Raw genomic sequence first — 21,936 nt, forward strand, 5'->3', positions numbered from 1 at the left:
AGAGGAAGCAGAAAGCAGGAGATGCCCTTAGGAACAGGTCAGATGCCAGGTGATGAACCTCCCCATGTCCTGGTGCCAGCATCCCGGCATGCCTCAGCCTGATGTTAAGGGGGACATGGGGAGTGCAGGGAGGGAATCACTCACCTGTGGTCGATGGCGCTGCCTGGGATCTGGACTCTGTGGCTGGGAGGAGAAAGGGACAGGGTGAGAGTGTCCAGCTCTCCTGGGTACTGCAGAGACTAAGAAACTGTGGGGACCCCCTGTTTTCACCATCTAACAAGCAATGCAATAAATGCACGCATGGAAACACTGTCACTCTGGATTAGATGTGGCACCACCATTGTCCCATTTGCCTGTTGCTGGGGCAGGAGAGGAGCAGGATGCTCTGCCGTGACTGGGAGGAGTTGCCCTGGTGTCAAAGGCTGGGCTGAACTGCACCCTGACCCCGAGCATCCCAACCCTCTGGGGACACTCCATGGAGCACAGTGGGGTCCCCACTCTCAAATGAGTCTGTGAAGTCCCAGAACAGTACCTGCCTGTGCCCCACACCTACATCTCACCTGTGACAGTCAGGTGCCAGGCAGCACTGAAGGCTCTGCTCCTCACCCAGTTAATCTCATTCCTATGCTGGTATCCACACACGTACATCGCTGCGCTCCCCAGGGTGACATGACCTCATTGGGCTTTCAGGCTGAAGTCCTCCACCCCATCCTTGCAGAAGATGACAATTCGGGTATCAGGAGGCGGATGGTCAATGGAGCAGTGAAACAAAACCTGTTCCCCCTCCTGAGCACTGGAGATTTTCAAGAAGAGTTCAGGAACCCAGAAGTCATCTGGAGAGATGGCACAGGGATTCCCCAGGACACTATTACTGTTGTCAGGGATGCAAAACACCCTAAATCCCACCCCACCTCCACTCTCACACACCTCCCTTGTCCAGGCCATTCTGTACTCACCATCATGTGGGGAGCTGCAGATGTCCTGGGTGGTCATGATGGTGCCTGTGCAAGGAGGAAAGAGGGTTTTGGTTAGAGTGGCAGCAAGACGGCTCGCCCATGTGCCCCTGGCCAGGTCCCCACTGCTGAGTCCTTGCTGGGCAAACCACCTTTCCACCCATGCATCTCCATCCTGCATATCATCTGTCTTCAGGCTTGACACCACCCCAAGCCCAGTTTAGGTGGGATTGTTGCTCCAGATGGATGCCCCTGGCTCCCTAAAGCCCCATTTGCCACCTCCACTAAGTTTCATGCTTGACCTGACCCCCATTATAGGTATTCTGAAAATACGCCCTTTTCTCAGAGGTGTGCCGTAGCTGGAGGAAGCAATCATCTCCCTCCCCTCATCAAAGCAACTCTGCCCCTCATTGCTGCATGGCTGCTCCACACACCCTTTCCCCATCCTCCCCTGTGCCCAGGACGTGTCCTGTCCTGCCGCACTCGGCAGCCCTCCAGCACTGTCGCGTGAAAGGGTACAAGTCTGATGTGTGGCTGAGGGAGGTCCTCCCGTTGAGTCACAAGATTCAGAAAGGACCCCCTTGCTTTCTATACTCCTTCTCAGAGAGGAGTCTTGGTGCATCCAGTCTTAGTCCCAGACTTGGTCAATGGTTTATGTCTAAAGGGTTATGTGTGTAGCCACTTATCAGAGTCAACGTTTGCCTGTCAGAGCCCCACTAAGGACTTTCACTGAAACAGTTTCGCAAAGTTGAAAAGAAAAATATGTAATTTATTGAGGCGACAGATATAAAAGTTCAGAATTGCCGTTGATAAATGCACTTACTGCAACAATTTTGAGCTCAAGTTAATAGTTCAGCGCTTTTGTTAATGATAGTTTTCCCAGGATAACATCCGACATAATCAGAGGCGCAAGTCTTACCAAAGAAGCGTCCGTGCTTGGGGAGGAGAGCGGTCCAGGCCCGTGGACCCATCCAGATAGTTGGGAGTTCTTGTCCTCAGAAAAGAGGATTCTAAATGCCAGATTTATACTTTTGGTGAGGTGGGACTAAGTCAGGTATTGTGTGCTGATTGGCCCTTAACAAGGCTTGTCGTGCAGTTGATCGGGGCTGGGGGGGAAAGTGGCAGAGAACAAAGGCGTTCAGTACAGAGGAGCAGTGGTCTGTTTAGTTTTACCAAAGTAACCTTGAGCTGTGAAGGCTCCCCCTCACCCCAGGCGTCACTTAGTTGATTAAGGAGCAGACCCGTCAGGCGCCGCATCTTGTTAAGATGAACAAATTGCTCATCTCCTGCCCCTGTTCAGGTCCAGTGCTTATCAGTGCAAGATAAGCAAGTTGCTCAATCCCTGCTCTCGCCCAAGCTGGACTCCCCCAGGGCCCCTTCTGCTGGGTCATAAAGGCCCTGTATTTGGCACCAACAAGCCTGGACAAGTCCGGCATCCCACAAGCACTCAGCCCCAAGGCCAAGAAATCCCCCAACTCACCGAGTAGCAGCAGGAGGAAGGCAAGGCGAGAAGGAGACAGCCTGGCACATCCCACCTGCCCCAGCATTTTTTGGGGTGCTGCGGGAACACCGTCTCCTCTAAGCATCTGCTGTCCTCTGAGCTGGGGACAGCGGTTCGAGAGCTGCCTGTGCCGTGGCTGTCAGCGCAGCTGGGACTGCTCCTGTAGCATTTCTGTGGCTAGCAGTGCCTTTCCCACCACGAGAGGCTGTGACGAGTGGGGGCCCTGCCTCAGCCCCCACTGCGGATGCTGAGTCTGCAGTGACTCTGTTTTCATTTCCATACACTCAGACAGCAGAGCACGATGTCTCTTTGCCTTCGTGGGCAACATCCTCCCTGCAAAGTCCTCCTTCTCCCCCATCCTGTTTTGCATCGTTGGAGCCAGATCTACCCCATCTGCTCATGTGTGGGGCTCTGCACCATAGCTGGACGTCCCCAGGTCCCCATGAGGCCAGCAAAATCATCAGCCCCTCCTAAACCCTTTGTGCTCCTGGACCTGGAGTGACAGGAGGCGTTGGTGTGGGAGGCTTGAGACTCTGTGGTGGGAAGATTGAGCCTGTGGTGCATGCTGGGGGCTGCTGAAGCCAAGACCCCATCCCCATCCGTCCTGCAGCTGCTGGACACTGACAGTCCTGTCTCCTGGCTGAGGTTTTCAGGCCACACATGGGTGGGTGTGGGGTGCAGAGGGACCCTCAGTGGAGACAGAACACTCAACCAGGGGAAGGACACCAGCGCCATGCCATGCCTGCCTGCACACAACTCCATCCTCAGCAAAGCCACATGTTGCCAAGTGTCCTGTCCCTTCTGCCCACACCACCGTGCCATGTCTCACCTGTGGCAGCCAGGTACCAGGGAGCACTGAGGGCACAGCTCATCACCCACTTGCTCTTGTCCCTGTGTTGGTACCCACATGTGTACGTCCCCGCACTGCCCAGGGTGATGTTCAGAAACACCAAGTAGCTCAGCTGCCCCTGTTGGGCTTTCAGGATGTGTTCCTCCATCCCATCCTTGCCGAAGATGATACGGGTAGCTGTTGGCCCCGTCGCATTGAAACACCTGGCCAGAACTGTGTCACCAGTCTGAGCAGAAGGTAAAGTCGAGACTCTGATGAGGAGCCAGGAGGTCACCTGGTGAAGGCAGTGATGCAGGGATGTTACAGGCCAGCATTAGCGATGGCAGAATGGGTTTTTATTAGAGGAACAGCAATCTGGCTCATCCTGATACCCCTGCCCAGGTCCCCACTGCTGAGTCCTTGCTGGGTGAGAACCTTCATACTCGTGCACCTCCATCCCATATCTCGTTGGCCCCACATCCTCACCATGTCAGGCAAGGCATCTGTTCTGGACTCTCCCCAAATTCACCACATCTCTTTGGCCCTTTGTCTCCACCCTCTGCCCCACCTTAACCATTTCAGAGCTCTGCATCCTGGCAGTGAAGGGCCCTTAATGAATCACAGAATGGCCTGGGTTGGAAGGGGCATTAAAGAACATCTAGTTCACATCCCCCTGCCATGGGCAGGGACACCCTCCACTAGACCAGGTTGCCCAAAGCCCCATCTAATCTGGCCTTAAACCTTTCCATGAAGAGCCACCCAATGTCCCAAGTGCCACCTCTCTGCTCCGCTCGCAGAACACCGCAGGCAGAGAGCTTCTTTGCATCCAACATGACAGTTGCCCTCACCACAAGGAAAGGTAATTTTCATTTCAATTCAGGATGATAAAAATGACAAAGCTTTGTCCATCCTCTCACCCCATGAATATGTCCCTCAAGACTGTTTCTCTAATCCTCAACACAGAACATAGGATCATTTAAGTTGGAAAAGAGACTTAAGATCGAGTACAACTGTAAACCTAACACTGCCAAGTCCAACCACTAAACAATGCCCCAAAGCACCAAATCCACGTGTGTTTTAAATACCTCCAGGGGTGGTGACTCAACCACTTCCCTGGGCAGCCTCTTCCAATGAATGATAACTCTTTCAGTGAAGAAATTTTTCCTAATATCCAATCTAAACCTCCCTGGGCACAACTTGAGGCCATTTCCTCTTGTCCTATCGCTAGTTACTTGGGACAAGAGACCAACTTACACTTGGCTACAACCTGCTTTCTGGTAGTTGTAGAGGCCAATCAGGTCCCCCCTCAGCCTCCTTTTCTCCACAATAAACAACCCCAGTTCCCTCTGCCGCTCCTCATTAGACCTATTCTAGACCCTTCACCAGCTTCATTGCCCTTCTTTGGACATGCTCCAGCACCTCAATGTCTTTCTTGGAGTGAGGGGCCCAAAACTGAACACAGTACTCGAGGTACGGCCTCACCAGTGCCGAGTACAGGGGAACGATCACTTCCCTACTCCTGCTGGCCACACCGTTCCTGATACAAGCCAGGATGCTGTTGACCTTCTTGGCCACCTGAGCACACTGCCAGCTCATATTCAGTTGGCTGTTGACCAGCACACGCAGGTCCTTTTCTGCCAGGCAGCTATCCAGCAACTCATCCCCAAGCCTGTAGCGTTGCCTGGGGTGGTTGTGACCCAAGTGCAGGACCCATCACTGATTCTTCTTCAACCTCATACAGCTGGCCTTGGCCCATTGATCCAGCCTCTCCAGATCCCTCTGCAGAGCCTTCCTACCCTCAAGCAGATCAACACTCCCACACAACTTGGTGTCATCTGCAAAGTTACTGAGGGCGCACTCGATCCCCTTGTCCAGATCATTGACAAAGGTATTAAAGAGAACCGGCCCCAGTACTGATCCCTGGGGAACACCACTAGTGACCGGCCACCAACTGGATTTATCTCCATTCACCACAACTCTTTGGGCCTGGCCATCCAGCCACTTTTTACCCAGTGAAGCGTACACCCATCCAAGCCATGAGCAGCCAGTTTCTCCAGGAGAATGCTGTCGGAAATGTGTCAAAGGCTTTACTAGAGTCTAGGCAGACAACATGTACAGCCTCATCCACTAAATGTGTCACCTTGTCATAGAAGGAGATCAGGTTAACGAAGCAGGACCTGCCCTTCATAAACCCATGCTGACTGGGCGTGATCACCTGGTTGTCCTGTACGTGCCATGTGATTTCACTCAAAGTTATCTGCTCTGTAACCTTCCCTGGCACCAAGGTCAGACTCATAGACCTTTAGTTCCCCACATCCTCCTTCCAGCTCATCTTGTAGATGGGCATCACATTGGCTAACATCTAGTCAACTGGGACTTCCCGGTTAGCCAGGACTGCTGATAAATGATTAAAACTGGCTTGGTGAGCGGTAACTCAGTAAAAAGAAAACAGAAAAAAAGCAGCTGTACATCCCCCTTCTTCTCTTGCAATGTAGGAGACATGAATATGGGGTTTGGATGTGCTAAAAGGGAATGCGTTGTCAGTGGTCTTTTCAAGCTGCTTATCATAGAATCATAGAATGGTTTGGGTTGGAAGGGACCTTAAAGCCCATTTAGTTCCAACCCCCCTCTCCACTAGACCAGGTTGCCCACAGCCCCATCCAACCTGTCCTTAAACACCTCCAGGGATGGGATCTCCACAACCTCTATGGGCAACCTGCTCCAGTGCCTCACTTCCCTCACAGTAAAGAATTTCTTTCTAATATCTCATCTAAATCTACCCTCTTTTAGTTTAAACTCATTACCCATTGTCCTATCACTACACTCCCTGATAAACAGGCCCTCACCATCTTTCTTGTAGGCCCCTTTAGGTACTGGAAGGCTACAATTAGATGTCCCCGCAGCCTTCTCTTCTCCAGGCTGAACAATCCCCACTCTCTCAGCCTGTCCTCATAGCAGAGGTGCTCCAGCCCTCTCATCAACTTTGTGGCCCTCCTTTGGACTCGCTCCAACTGCTCCATGTCTTTCTTGCACTGCAGACCCCAGAGCTGGATGCAGTACTCCAGGTGGGGTCTCACCAGAGCGGAATAGAGGGGCAGAATCCCCTCCCTTGACCTGATGCTCACGCTGCTTTTGGCGCAGCCCAGGACACAGATGCCTTTCTATGCTGCAAACGCGCATTGCCAGCTCATGTTGAGCTTTTCGTCAATCAGCACCCCCAAGTCCTCCTCCTCAGGGCTACTCTCCACCCATTCTCCGCCCAGCCTGTAGTTGTGCTTGGGATTGCGCCGACCATATAAGGTGTTTTTTGCAGACTTTCTGGCCATAAAAACGAAAGTTTGATAGGCCTGTGCATGGATTTTCCTGGAATTGGATGCAATACACATGTTTTAAAACCTCTCTTATTTAACCCAACTCGCTGCGAAACCAAGTCCCCATGCCCCAAAGCCTGGAAGCCCCAGGGAGGGGTCAGGAAGGAAACGAGAGGCAGAAAGGTGAGTGCAGGGGATGCTCCTGGATTTTCAAGGGGTCTTCAGGAGCCCGGCTTCTTGGGACTTCCCCTTAGAGGACAGTGGATCCCACCGTGAAGGACAGGCAAAGCTGGGCCCAGCACCATCTTAGCTCAGCTCACAGCTCCTCACAGCAGCTGCTGGGCCTCGAGCTACCTTGCTCTAAAAGAAGCCCTCCCTTTCCTGCGTCTGCAGGACCAACCATGGGTCTTATATGTAGAAATGAGATTTCCTCCCAATATCAACCCAACCGCTCCTCCAGAAAGACGTCTGTCCCCATGATGCTTTGCTGGGGTTGAGCTGGGCTTGAAGCAGAACTGAAAAGTGCAGCAGCAGCTGTAAATTTCCAGCCAGGGGCCAAGAACAGGTGTGGGAAGGCAGAGGGCTGGCAGGCTGGAAACTGGACCATTTCTTTGCATAGCTATGGCCTTAGTTGGCTGTGTTCTGGACGGGATGATGAAGACAACAGGCTGAACCTTTTCATCACACTTAAGAAGGCATTTTCAGCACAGTCTAGGAGGGTTTGGAGTGCCAGCACCCAAATTAGCACATCTCAATCACCAAGCCCCTGTGGACACCATATATAGATGAGATGCATGTGAAGGTGGCTGTATCTTTCACCCGTACCATCTCCTTGGGCTTCCCTGCTGGTGAGGGATGCCTCAGCAGGATTTGTTGTGCCTGCAGAGCTCCGTGCCCTACAGAAGCAGCCCGGGCTGTTTGCTGGAGCCTTGCATTCAATAGCTCTGCTTGGCCTGATGTTCCTTGGGGCTTCGGATCTGTGGAAGAGGGCTCTGCTTGCTCCTCTCCACCTCTTGCCTGTTTTTTGATTGACAGTGCTGAAATCATGTCTAGCCAGCCAAACCAACAGTACCTTTTCTCACAAGCAAGGTTTTGCTCCTCTGAGTCTTCCCACTGCCCACATGCACCTCCAAGATGAAGGCAGGAGGCATTAGCTCAAGTCCTGCCTCCAAGCCTCTCTTCATGAGGTTGGGTCCCACCTTCCTTTCCCCTTTCCTGACCATGGAGTTTTTCTGCCTTGTGCCTTCTCACTTGACACCACCCCAAGCCTGTTTTGGGTGGCTCTGTGGTTCCAGGTGGGTGACCCTGGAAGCGCTGAACTTCTCCTAAATCTTGCATATTGATACAAAGCCAATTACGAGAGCACTGTGGGCCAAGGAAACCTGCTCCTCTTTGAAGATCAATCATTACCCCATTCTCTTCTTTTCTTCTCTCCACTATTTAGCCCCCTCAATCCAGGAGCCCTACTCCATCTTTTCCACCAATGCCCTAAGTGTCTGCACATCTCTGCTGCTAGCAAGGTGACAATTTACCCCACCCTTCCCACCTTCCTCCTGGATCTCTGTGTCCAACCTCCCACCCTGCTCCAGACTCACAGAGCATCCACAACAGGATGGTGGGGAAGTCAGGACAGGAGCTTTGACCCGCCCCCCAAAAATTGTCTCAAAGCAGCTTCATTCTTGTGCAAAAATCCTGCATCGCTAGTGGCAGGGCTGTCCTGTTAACCAAGTGTCCCCTTGCAAGGTAGGGCAGGGATTGATGGGGTCAACAGCATCCTCTGGAGAGAAAGATGGAGCCAGAGAGCAAACTGGACTTCAGGTGCCTGCACCGCACCAGGTTCCACCTTCCCAGCTCAGCCCCAAGCTGCAACCATCCCCAAACCCTTCCCTGAAAGAGGGATACTCCCCGCCCCTCAAAGCACTACAAGAGCACAGGGGCTTTCAGGTTGCATTGCTAAACCCTCCTCAAGCCCTGAGATGTTGGAGGTGCGTGACTCCTCAGCAAACCCCAGCCCATGGTGACGCTATTTCTAGAAGACAGACAAGCCCTGGCCTTTCTCCATTGGTTTTACTGGGTTTAAAAAAAAAAAAAGTTGTGGTAGGAAACAAGCCGTCCCTTCATAATGCAGCATTTGAGAGGGCTGTTCTGCACCCCCTCAAGCTCTCTCTCAAAATGGTTTGGGTGCACCTAGGGAAAATTAGCTTTAAAATGGTACTGGCTTATTGTTGTTTGCATTTTTCTTTCAAGCTGCCATGTTTTCCAAACACTCCAGAAATTTCTGACATGGTCTGTGCTCTGGGATGTACAACAGCTGTTTTCTGTTGTTTAAAGCCTCTTATTTTCATTTTCTCCCCACCTTTCCAAAGCTTACTCAAGGCTCTAAAAGATGCAGACCACCGGAAACCTTGCAGGAGCTCTGGGACCTCACTCCATGTTCTCCCCAATATCAAGCCTCAGCCCTCCCCAGATCATGTTTCACCCTTGGGTTACCAGAGAAGAGAAACATCAAAGACCAGGAAATACAAATATATATTTGAAAAGGAAACCGAAAGTGTGCACTGTGCAAAAGAAACGTGCAGGAGAGGAGAGAAAAGGGAGGAACGGGCTTATTTCTGTTGATTTTCCAGTGAGTGTGTTCCTTTGGCTCAGAGCTAAAGATGCTTCTCCTTGGTGGACATCATCTCTGTTCCTGCCCCACAGAGATGGTTTGACCCAACAAGGAACAACGGATCCCCACAAGGTGAATCCAGAATCCCTTGGAATGGAGCGCAGGGACTAAACCCAGTGATTGTGCAGAAATGGGGAGGATATACGGGGCTGGAAGGGTTTGGACTGAGAGAGGATGCGCACAGGACCATGTAGACCCATTTCCACCCATGCAAGCTCAGAGGAGATTGGACTGAAGACCTCTCTCCCATTGCACGTTGTGCAGATGGGGGCATTACAAGCCTCCTGCTAGCCAAGTCTCTGAGCTGCTGTCAGTGGAGCTTCAAGGTTGATTTAATCAGGCAAAGGTAGTGGAGCTCCACAGTTGTTTTTTTAGCAGGCAAAGGTATCTGGTAACTCTGGAGATTCCCTGGGCTTCTGTCACAAGCCCAGGGCATTTGAAACAGCTGCATCAGCAGCTGGGTTGTCTGTTAGTCCAGTGTCTGAGACACACATAAAAAAAGGAGAAATTAGGAAATGCTGTTCTTCCCAGTGATGTTGAAAGGATATTGCATATTTGTATTGCAATCTGTGAATGTTACAGGAACCTCGGGGCTGAGGCTGCAGAGAAAACTGGGGGGGGGGGGGGGGGGCAGTTTCACCCCAGGGATGCTGGAAACCTATTGGGGACAGCTGTGACCCACCCCGAGCTACCCAAAACAGGCACCCGCAAATGTGATGCAAAACACCATGATGAAGCAGCCTCTTGTGGGGTCCTTTTCAGGGTGGGGGAGGAAGGCACCAGGTGCTGCTGCATGGTTTGCAAGCCCATGTGCACGCACCCAATGCATCCATACCCATCCCGCCCATCTCATCCTCCTGCTCTCTCTTCCCCAAGAACATGCTGGGTCATTCCCCAGGGGATGCATCACGGGCAGGAAACCAGTCTCAGCTTCCTCTTCCCCTTCAGCTTGGTCCTGGGGAGCTCAGCGCTGCCTGCAGATGAGCATGATGACAAGGAGTTGGCTGGCTGAGGCTGCGGGGAGCCTGCTTTTGCTGGGCTGGCTGGCAGGTAGGTGGCTGGACAGGGTGTTTGGGGGCACTTTGGAGAGTCACACTGGGGGGCGCAGCACCATGGGATGACATGGGGTGGATTTTAAGAGGTCCCCTTGGGAAATCTCATAGAATCATAGAATAGTCTGGGTTGGAAAGGACCTCAAAGGTCATCTAGTTCCAACCACCCTTTTTTGGGGTTTTGTTTTTTTGGTTTTTTTTAACGTGGTGACAGAGGTTGCACAGTCCGCATAGTTCAGAGCATTCCCCCGTACCTCAGCCCATGCCAGGCAAACAACCCAAGTTTTAAACTCACTGGAAAATGCTTCCCTGTCAAAGTCACCAACCAGGTTTTCCTGCTCTGTTGTTGTGAATGCAGGAAGGCATGGCAGCTCCTGCTGACAGCAGGAATAAGTCTTGGCCTTAGGAGGAACTGCTTTTCTCAGAGCTGTCAGGAAGTCCTAGCGAAGGCATCAGCAGCATGGTGCCCTGGAAATGCCTAAGCCGAAAGGACACGCTGCTGCTCATGTGTTCAGACACTGCCAGTCCCTCACGGTGCAGGAGGTGCTGGGGGCTGAGTGTCTCAGGGACATCCGTAGGAGGGCAGGAAGGCTCTCACCAGCTGGAGCACAGCCTGTGGTGTCCTGCTGCACCCACACGCTGCTTTGTCACCTGGCTGAGTCTGGTTAGCAGCTATGGCATTAGCGTTAAAGGCATCTGTCTGGTTCATCTGGCACCCTCGTTGACAGCCTCCTCAGGGGGAATAAGGAATTAAGACACCTTGAAGCTTTGCTACGTTTCACTCAAAGGTGAAGCCCTACAAGATGCAAGTATCTGCTGGCAGGGCAGCCTGGGGAAGCTTCTCTCCGAGCTATGCTTGCTATATATGCCCTGGGGATGCCCAAAGGATTTCAGTCTCCCTCTGGCTCCTTTAATAAACATTATTTCCCATGGAAACAATTTAAAAGAAAAAATTGTGCAGTGCAGGCCTCAGTTTACTGGGGAGGAACACCACACTCAAAGGGAAAGAGAGCCCTGGGATGCACTCAACGTGCAGTGGATCCGGCTGGCTTGGTTGATCTCACTCTAGCCATAATCTACAAGAGATTTTTGCTCAGCTTGGAGGAAACTCTCCTCCCTGAAGCTCTGTTCGAGCTCCTTTCAGGACCAGCACTGGAAGAGCCTCTCTCCAGAGAGAATAAGTCGAAGGAGCAAGACAAGAGCCAAAATTAGGAGCTTCTGGAGTGATTTCTAAGTTGTCCAACAGTCTGAAACCACAGGATGGGCTTTATGGAGGGTTCTGAACATCCATTCTGCTGTGGCAGGTTGTGGACAACCCCTGGCCAGTGACTTACATTGACAACAGAGGACATAAGGAAGGTTGGCAGCTCCCACAGAGGGAATCGCATCCTTGCGTTAATCCATGAGCACAGGGTTGGTCCCTCTTGGGGTCCAAGGCATGGTGTGGATGTCCCTAGCTGGTAGAAAGGGACAAGGCATCGCCAAAATGCCCCTTTCACTCCCCACTGGTGACTTCTGACCTCCTTCATGCTGAGGTCCACAGGAAACTTTCCCCATCTTCTGCAAGCTTTCCCAAGGTTGCACATCCCGCCCCAAAGAGATGTCCCCTGCAAGATGTCCTCTTCTAGACTAGCAGATCATCTCAGACCAAGCCCTTCTGCTGCTCCACACAGGTGCTGGTGGGATGGAGCCAGAGACCTGCAGCTCCCCAGGTGAGTGCAGAAAAAAGGGATCATTGGAAAAACCCTCCTGGTTCACATTGTAACGTTGCTTAGGTCCATTGGATGGCGTCTCCTCATCCTGGGCTGTCCAAAAAGGCAGCCATGATCCTGGGGATGGTGTTTCCTTTCAAGGTAGAAGGCAAAGCAAAAGGAAAAAAAAAAAAAAAAGAAAGAAATCCACCATATATATGGGGAGGGGGTTGTAAGGTACGGCATCAAAGACATCAGTTTTGCTAGGGAGGATTTTGGTAGAGGAAGCTGCAATTTTTTTAATTTTATGATGGAGTGTGAATTAGCTTGAAATTAAAGAAAACAGAAACACTCCCTTTTGGAAATACCACAATGAAGTGCTTTCGTTGCCCCAGCTTTTACATATTTTGTCTGAGTCTTTTCTGAAATGCCCAGCTTGGATGGAAAAAATGGTTTTGGTCACTAGAAACAATATGCTTCACTATATCTACCCTCCTGTTTTTCTCCCACTGTGTTTACCTGTATCAGTGCTGACTCCTGAAATGAGCAGAGCTTTTCCTTTCCTATAGTCAAAGGATTTTCAGCCATCAGATCACTGAAAAAGAGGCTCTTCCAAGCTCTTCCTCCTTCTCCCCCCCTCTAATTTACTATTTCCACCAAAAAGCAGCTACAAGGTCAACACTGAGGTCAGAGCAATGAAAACCCATCGCTCATCAGTCCTCATCTCCACACCATCACACCACGACCACGTCTCTTTGCTCTTGCAGGTGACTTTCCCCCGCCAGCACTCTTCCCAAACATCTCCTCAGCTCATGAAGGCGACTTGATTCTTGCCCGGTGCCTTGTTTTTTCCCATATGCCCATCACTCACATCTTCTTCTGCAAGAATGGGGTGGAACTGGCCAACCACCCAGTGGGAAAGGCCAGTTCACATCCACGCTCGCCATCCAGCTCTCCGCAGAGAGCAGTGGCACATACTCCTGCAGATATCAACGGCAAAGCAGCCTTGGACAGGTCATGTTTTCAAGGCTGAGTGTCCCATGGCTCCTGACCATCGGAGGTGAGTGGACAAAGGCAAGGGGAGGTTATCCCTCACCCATACCAGGGACAGCCCTTGAGAAACCCCAGAAGTGGTTGCCCCTGCTTGCATGGATTCAAGGTCCCTGCAAGTGCCAACACAGCTGGGTCTTGACCAGCAAGACTAGTCCAGTGCAGGGATGCTCCTGGTTTACTCCAGGTCCTTACAGGGTCTACTCAGTTGGGTCTTGACCAGCATGACCAGTCCAGTGCACAGATGGTCCTGGTTAACCCCAGGTCCCTGCAGTACCAACACGGCTGGGTCTTGACCAGTAATACCAGTTCAGTAAAGGAATGCTCCCAGTTACCACCACCAGAGTATCCTAGGAGTAGCCACACACCACCCCAAAGCACCACTGCTTGGCCATGCTTTGGCAACCCCCACAACACGGGGAGGAGGGGACAGTTTTGAGGTTATCCTTTCTCCATGTTTGTTGTCCAGGTGGGAAGGATGACCCAAGGAACACCACCATTGCTGTCAGCCCAGAACTACCAGCTGAAGGTAAGCGTCCCTGGTTTTCTGGATAGAGTTTGGCCAAGTATCCTGGTTTCCAAGCTCTAAGCTGCCACCAGTGATGCTACCAGCTTCAGCTTGTCCAGACCCCACAAATGGAAATTCTCATTTTTCCTTCCCAGGGAGTACAGATAGACCTTTGTCACAAAACAGCTGAGATGATACATTCTGCAGTTCACTTCACCTTTCCATCACTCCCTGATGGGTGCTTGAGGCAAACCAGCTGAGGAAGGGACCAATATTCCCAAGCCCCTCCCACAGCCTGGAGGTCCCTGGGTTGAACATCTCCCAAGACCTGGAGATCCCTGGGTTGAGTACAAGCTGTCATGAGCTCTTATTGGGGGGGAAAGAAAAGTAAATATGGGGCTTCATGACGAGAAACATGGGGAACTTCTACCTCAGTGCTCTGGAGCTTCCTTCCCACCAACACAGAGGTAGCTCTGCAGGTTTTCTAGCATGACCAAAAATGAACCACACAGCCCAGGACATGGTGGGGATGGTCCAGGGCTTGGCTTTACCCACTTTGGCCCTGTGGAACCCGGTGCTCCTACTCACCACCATCTGCTTTCTTTCTCCCAGGGCTGGGAATCTCCATCAGACTGGCGTTTGTAGTCCTCTCCCTCCTGGGTCTGGCTTCGGGCATCCATCTCCTCCTGCAGATCGGTAAGGAAACCACCAGCCCTGTTGCATGGTGCCCATTTAACCGTGCTGTCAACTGAGGATTCACGGGTGTGCACACTAAAATCAAGCAAGTCTGCAAGATCAGGAGGCACTAAATGGACTTTGGGTCATCTGAGGAGGCTTTGGAAGCCCCCACCAAGGCACGGAGCTGTGTGCACCTCGTGGAGGCTCCTCTCTGCAGGGATGGTCCAACAAGACGTATTGACCCATCACTATGTCTTGCTTGCAGGAAAGCGAGTCCAGCTGGCCAGGTTGAAGATCTTCATGCCCCAGTAGAAGACCACAGCATTTCACAGATGCTGTGAAGGAAGAGACGTCCAGCAGCCCTTGCAGTTGGAGGACCTCTTGGCAGAGCAGAGAGATGCTCCAAGGTACTGGGGAGTCCATGGCAAGGACCACAATGAATTGTCAGTTCCCCATGGCTGTGGCAGGGAGGAACTGACCCAAGATGGTGTCCCTTGACCCAATGCCACCTGCACTGCATCTCCAACCACCAAAAGCAGCTCTCAGACAAAACATGCTGCCCGAGCCAGTGGCAGGTGAAGAGTTTGGCCAGCTGTGAACATCGTGGTGGCTCTTGGGCAGGAATTAATTAAAAAGGTCTTTCAATTAAAAAGGTATTTTGCCTCTGATTGTTGGCCATTTGTGTTGGTCTCTGAAGGTCTCATAGATGCTTAATTCTTCACCAAATGGAGGTAGGAGCCTGAGTCCCACTCGAGTCTTGGCTGTAAACGTCGCCTCGCATGGTTGGAGCCCATCAACGCATTGCTCAAAGGCACCTGTTGCCAGCAGTACCCAAGCATGGAAGAGGGTAAACGTGGTGAGTCTTCCCATCAGGAAGGCCCACCAAAGGCCCCATGTGATCCATCAGACATTCAAGAAGGACTAAGGGGTGAAGGGAAAGGGGAAAGGTTGTGTTTGGGCTTGTGTCACCCACCTCCTGTCTGGAGGGAGGGAGGCAGAGGGGGTGTCAGGTCGTTGGAGAGGGAGATGGAGACATGTCCACATGGCTTTGCCCGATCCCACCTCTCAGCTGCATCTAACCCTTCAGTCAGCAACAAAAAAGGCTTTGATTTGCACTTCAGAGCTCCCTCGCACCCTTCTTCCCCACAAAACCCAACAAATCTCATCCTGCCCTCACCACTAACCCACAGCCGCTGTGACCCCCATCCACCCCTGCTGCCCCAGGCCACCACATCACGGGGTTTTGGGTTTTTTTTTTCACTAGGTTTGGCTGCTGCTGCCACTTCCAACCACAAAGTAGAACAAATGAAAAAAAAAAAAAAAAAAAGCCCCAAGAAAAATCTGTTCACTCACAGGAAACCCCCAGAGGGCTGTACCTCACAGTGAAATGTGACACAGCTCATGGTAACCACCAACCTCTCATCAGATAACGTGGCACATGAAGAAGCCCAGAGCTGTTTTCTCCTCCTTCGCCGCACAGGAAGGAAAGCAGAACAAAAGAAAAGATATTAATTTTTTGCCCCAGAAGAGATCTGCCCCATTATTTGCAGTGCTTGGCTGGAGGTGGTCCAGCTACACAAGATTTTATCTCCAAAATGTACCCCTCTAGATGGAGGCATGGGCGGGCAGATGGATGGAGGGTGCAGAGATTGGTTGAGGTAGAAGAGAGATGACTCAGACTGGCATGATCACCATAGGAACAGAGGGAATGGAAATGGAGGGGTGGTCTAATAGATGGAGAGCTAGGTTAGATGTTTTGAACCCAACCTCCAGGTAGAAAATGTGGTCCAAGGCGCCGGAGAAGAGGATCGCCAATGGGAAGGTGTCTGTCCCCTGCACCAGGACCCCCAGGTGGATATCAGCTGGACGAACATCAAAAGTAAACCCAAGCTACAATTCATAGAATCATAGAATCACGGAATGGTTTGGGTTGAAAGGGACCTGAAAGATCATCTAGTTCCACCCTCCTGCCATGGGCAGGGACACCCTCCACTAGACCATGTTGCCCAAAGCCCCATCCAACCTGGCCTTGAACACTTCCAGGAATGGGGCATCCACAGCTTTTCTGGGCAGCCTGTTCCAGTGCCTCACCACCTTACAGTGAAGATTTTTTTTTCCTTACATCTAATCTAAATCTACCCTTTTTTAATTTAAAGCCATTCTCCCTTGTCCTGTCACTCCATACCCATGTAACCAGTCCCTCTCCAGCTCTCCTGTAGCCCCTTTAGGTACTGGAAGGTGCTCTAAAGTTTCTCTGGTGCCTTCTCCTCTCTAGGCTGAACAACCCCAATTGTCTCAGCCTGTCTCCATAGCAGAGGTGCTCCAGCCCTCTGATCCTTCATCCGCCAGTTCCTTCAGGACCTGTGGATGCATCTCATCAGGTCCCATGCATTTGTGCACCTTCAGGTTCCTTAGATATTCTTCGACCTCATCTTCTCCTACAGTGGGTGGTTCTTCATTCTCCCAGTCCCTGCCTTTGCCTTCTGTCACCTGGGCAGTGTGGGTAGGGCCCTTGCTGGTGAAGACTGAGGCAAAAAAAGTCATTGAGTACCTCAGCCTTCTCCATATCCTGGGTAACCAGGTCTGCTATTTCATTCCGGAGAGGGCCCACATTTTCCCTTTTATCGCTGACATACCTATAGAAGCTTTTCTTGTTGCCCTTGATGTCCCTGGCCAGATTTATTTCTATCAGGGCTTTGGCCTTCCTAACCTGATCCCTGGATTGCTCGGAAATTTTCTCTGTATTCCTCCCAGGCTACCCTGCCCTTGCTCCCACCCTCTGTAGGCTTCCTTTTTTGCATTTCAAATCAAAAGGAAGTACTTTCAGGAAAACAGGTTTCCATCAGGCATTGCATCCAAGCAAGCTCCCAAGCCCCAGGAGCAGCAAAGCCCACCCACAGGACCTTCAAACCACGCTCCCCTTCCTTACCACTCAACAGGGAGTCCTCTGAGCTGATAAAAAGGGGGATTAGGAGATAAAAGAAGCATCTTCCATCCTACCTGGGCTTCTTCCTCTCATATCTTAGGGCAACACAGAAGGAGTTTGGGTGCACAATTGCTTTGCTCAACCACTTATTGAGGGCAGCAGGTTCTCCATGACATTTACAGCAAAACAGGCAAGGTATGTCCATCCTTTCAGCTGATGCTGCCCAAGGCTAGTGGGTGGTGCCACCTTTGGATTCAGAGGAGGAACTATCTTGATTCTCCATGATTACTTTGATGACCAACTGTGCAGCATTGGACGTGGTGGCTGTGACCCGCATGTTGCCAGCAGAGACCACAGCAGCCTTCTGGCACACACTGAGCTTGACTCGGTGGAACGTGATACCCTCATCAGCGCTGGCAGGTTGACTAGTCGAGGAGGATCAGGTTAGAGAACATCTAAGCATACTCGACATCCACAAATCCATGGGCCCTGATGGGATGCACCCATGAGTGCTCAGGGAGCTGGCAGATGTTATTGCTAAGACGCTCTCAATCATCTTTGAGAGGTCCTGGAGAACAGGAGAGGTGCCTGAGGAATGGAGAAAAGCCAGTGTCACGCCAGTCTTCAAAAAGGGCAGGAAGGAGGACCCAGGAAACTACAGGACAGTCAGCCTCACCTCCATCCCTGGAAAGGTGATGGAACAGCTTATTCTGGGGGTTATCAATAAGCATGTGGAGGAAAAGAAGGTTATCAGGACTGGTCAACATGGATTCACCAAGGGGAAATCATGCCTGACCAACCTGATAGCCTTCTATGATGGCATGACTGGCTGGGTAGATGATGAGAGAGCAGTCTACCTTGACTTCAGCAAGGCTTTTGACACCATCTCTCATAACATCATCATAGGCAAGCTTAGGAAGTGTGGGTTGGATGAGTGGACAGTGAGGTGGGTAGAGAACTGGCTGAATGGCAGAGCCCAGAGGGTTGTGATAAGTGGTGCAGAGTCTAGTTGGAGGCCTGTAGCGAGTGGTGTGCCCCAAGGGTCAGTGCTTGGTCTGGTCCTATTCAACGTATTCATCAATGACCCGGACAGGGGACAGAGTGTACCCTCAGCAAATTTGCTGATGATACTAAACTGGGAGGAGTGACCGACACACGGGAAGGCTGCGCGGCCATTCAGCGAGACCTGGACAGGCTGGAGAGTTGGACAGAGAGGAACCATATGAAATTCAATAAGGGCAAGTGTAGGGTCCTGCACCTAGGGAGGAATAACCCCAAGCACCAGTACAGGTTAGGGGTTGACCTGCTGGGAAGCAGCTCTGCAGAGAAGGACCTGGGAGTCCTGGTGGACAAGAAGCTCTCCATGACCAGCAGTGTGTCCTCGTGGCCAAGAAGGCCAATTGGTGTCCTGGGGTGTATTAAGAGAAGCGTGGCCAGCAGGTCGAGGGAGGTTCTCCTCCCTCCCTCTTCTGCCCTGGTGAGGCCACATCTGGAGTTCTGTGTCCAGTTCTGGGCTCCCCAGTTCCAGAAAGACAAGGAACTACTGGAGAGAGTCCAGTGGAGGGCTACAAAGATGATGAGGGGACTGGAGCATCTCTCTTCTGAGGAAAGGCTGAGAGAGCTGGGGCTGTTTAGCCTGGAGAAGAGAAGACTGAGAGGGGATCTGATCAACACTTATAAATATCTAAAGGGTGGATGTCTAGAGGATGGGGCCAGACTCTTCTCTATGGCGCCCAGTGACAGGACAAGGGGCAATGGGCACAAACTGGAACACAGGAATTTCCATCTCAATATGAGGAAAAACTTGTTTACTTTGACAGTGATCGAGCACTGGGACAGACTGCCCAGAGAGCTTGTCTCATAGAATCATAAAATCATAGAATCATAGTCTCATAGAATCACAGAATATCCTGAGTTGGAAGGGACCCATAAGGATCATCAGTCCAACTCCTGGCTCCACACAGGACCAGCCAAATCAGAGCATATGACTGAGCGCGTTGTCCAGACACTTCTTGAACTCAGTCAAGCTCGGTGCTGTGACCACTTCCCTGGGGAGCCTGTTCCAGTGCCCGACCACCCTCTCAGTGAAGAACGTTTTCCTCATATCCAACCTAAACCTCCCCTGTCGCAGCTTCATGCCGTTCCCTCGGGTTCTACCACTGGTCACCAGAGGGAGGAGATCAGCGCCTGCCCCTTCACTTCCCCTCGTGAGGAAGTTGAGGTCTCCCCTGTCTCCTCTTCTCTAGGCTGAACAAACCAAGGGACTTCAGCCTCCCCTCATACGTCTTCCCCTCTAGACCCTTCACCATCTTTGCTGCCCTCCTTTGGACACTCTCCAATAGTTTTATGTCTTTTTTGTACTGTGGCACCCAAAACTGCATGCAGTACTCAAGGTGACGCCGCACCAGTGCAGCATAGAGGGAGACAATCACTTCCCTAGATTGTCTCCTTCTCTGGAGAGATTCAAAACCTGCCCGGACGCAATCCTGTGCAACCTGCTCTAGGTGATCCTGCTCTAGCAGGGGGGGGTTGGACTAGATGATCTCCAGAGGTCCCTTGCAACCCCTACCAACCTGTGAATTTGTGATTCTGTGATATTAAAGAGAACCCACCCTAGTACCGATCCCTGGGGAACACCACTTGTGACCAGCTGCCAACTGGATTTAACTCCATTGACCACAACTCTTTGGGCCCAGCCAGCCAGCCAGATTTTCACCCAGCAAAGAGTACACCTGATCAAGCCATGAGCAGCCATTTTCTCCAGGAGAATTCTGTGGGAAACGGTGTCAAAGGCTTTGTTGTATTGGGTCTGGCTGAGATGGAGTTAATTTTCCCCACAGCAGCCCTCACAGTGCTATGCTGTGTGTTGGTAGCGAGCAAGGTGTTGGTAACACACCAGTGGTTTGGCCATTCCTGAGCAGTGCCGGCACACATCAAGACTGTCTCTCCAACATTTCTCACCCCTTCACCAGTAGGCAAAATCTTGGGAGGGGACACAGCCAGGACAGCTGACCCAAACTGACCGAAGGGATATTCCATACCATACGACGTCTGCTCAGCAATAAAAGCTAAGAGAAAGGAGGAGGAAAGGGGGCATTTGCTATTTATGACATTCGTCTTCCAGAGCAACCACTACGCATACTGAAGCCCTGCTTCCCGGGAAGTGGCCAGACATCGCCTGCTGATGGGAAGTACAGAATAAATCTTTTGTTTTCCTTGGCTTCTGTGCATGACGTTATTAAACTGCCTTTATTGTGACATATGACTTTTTTTTCCATCTTATTTTCTTCCCCCGCCCCCCATCCTTCTGAGGAGTGGCTTGGTAGGCACCTGGTGTCCAGCCAAGGTCAACCCACCACATTTGTGCAAGGAGATCTCCATGGCTACCTTCATGTAGAAAATGTTGTAATTCAAGGGGTTGGAGAAGAGGATGGCCAGCGTGAAGGTATCCGCCTCGTACACCAGGACCCCTGTGCACACTGCCCCCCCCGAAAATGGATCACAGAGTTGGCAAATTAGGATCACGGGGCTGGGCAGTGTGGAGCTGAAGCTGCTGAAGCAGTAGCTCCTGGAAGGAGAGCACAGGTGAGGAGGAAACGGGATGGGGAGACCACTCAGGCTTATGAGGGAGGTGGTTCAACCACTGGGAGATGGTCCAACCACTGGGAGATGGTCCAACCTGGACCTTTCTGTCTGAATCCTGGGAGGGGGTCCCTCATGCAAAGGGTCTTCCACCCCCTGACCCCTCCTTGTGGTGTTACCTGGGGTTGTAGAAGGTAACATCTGGGTTTTGTTGGTGATCTGGCCCTCCGCACTCCACAAAAAAGATTTCCACATGAACTTCCCACTCACCTCCAGTGTCTTCTCCACAGCTCTGGGCAGCTCTCCGGTGGAAAGAAGGTGGTTTTTGGAGCAGAAAAATCAAGCTCCTGTTGAGAAAACAACTCTCTGAGAATGCCTGTATAAAGTCCTCCTTGGACTTGATGGTCCTTATGAGTCCATATCTCGAGATACTCAAAGTCCTTGCCCAGGCAGGGTGCACTTGTGTCAATATTACAACGTGACAGTGCTGGATCCAAGAGAAAGGAGCTATTTTGGGGCACCCGGTGCTACTCTTGCAATCGCAGGAGGAAAACTGCAAGAAAGGAGGACTCGTGTGTGTGGACATTAACAAATACTTGGGCAGGAGGTGAATATTAATGCAAATATTTATTTCCTGCCAGCCGGGCACCTTATCGCTGCTGCATCTCCTGGCATGGGCAATAAATGCCTCAAGATGTGCCAAGGTAAGTCCTCTTGCAGATGATGGGATGGTGGGGAGCAGGATCCTCTTCACGGTGGTTCTTCCTGGTGTTCAGCCTTGGCAAGGCCCTTTATGCATCACAAAGGAGATATTATAGGCCCATCGATCTTACTTCAGTCCCTGGGAAAGTTATGGAATGAATCCTCCTGGGGGCTATCACAAGCCAAACGAAGCACATGATTGGGAAAAGCCAGCACAGATTCACCAAGGGCAAATCGTGCTCGACAAACCCAACTGTCTTCTATGACCAAGCAACCTGTTTGGTTGACGTGGGGTGAGAGGTGGACATTGTCTACCCGGATTTCTTCAAGGCCTGTGAGACAGTTCCCCACAGCCTCCTCCTACAGAAACTGATGCGTTATGGTCTAGACAAGTGGTCCGCGCGGTGGGTGGGGAACTGGCGGACAGGCCGCACCCAGAGGGTGCTGGTAAATAGCTCTCCTTCGAACTGGTGACCTACAGGGCT

At 51.6% G+C, this 21,936-nt stretch overlaps 2 long non-coding RNA genes across 2 annotated transcripts; both read right to left on the reverse strand.

Annotated features, from left to right (window-relative positions):
* Positions 1-315: 315 nt before the first annotated feature.
* LOC142599011 (uncharacterized) lies at positions 316-21,228 on the reverse strand. The gene is made up of 4 exons (XR_012832785.1): positions 21,020-21,228; positions 17,171-17,755; positions 957-1,001; positions 316-833 (listed from the first exon to the last, which is right to left on the reverse strand). It is a non-coding gene; the product is annotated as an uncharacterized LOC142599011 (long non-coding RNA).
* Positions 10,494-14,273, reverse strand: LOC142599012 (uncharacterized). Its single transcript, XR_012832786.1, has 2 exons — positions 14,152-14,273; positions 10,494-12,159 (listed from the first exon to the last, which is right to left on the reverse strand). It is a non-coding gene; the product is annotated as an uncharacterized LOC142599012 (long non-coding RNA).
* Positions 21,229-21,936: the final 708 nt, after the last annotated feature.

This window comes from Balearica regulorum, chromosome 33 (genome assembly GCF_011004875.1).
Source record: "Balearica regulorum gibbericeps isolate bBalReg1 chromosome 33, bBalReg1.pri, whole genome shotgun sequence".
NCBI lineage: Eukaryota > Metazoa > Chordata > Aves > Gruiformes > Gruidae > Balearica > Balearica regulorum.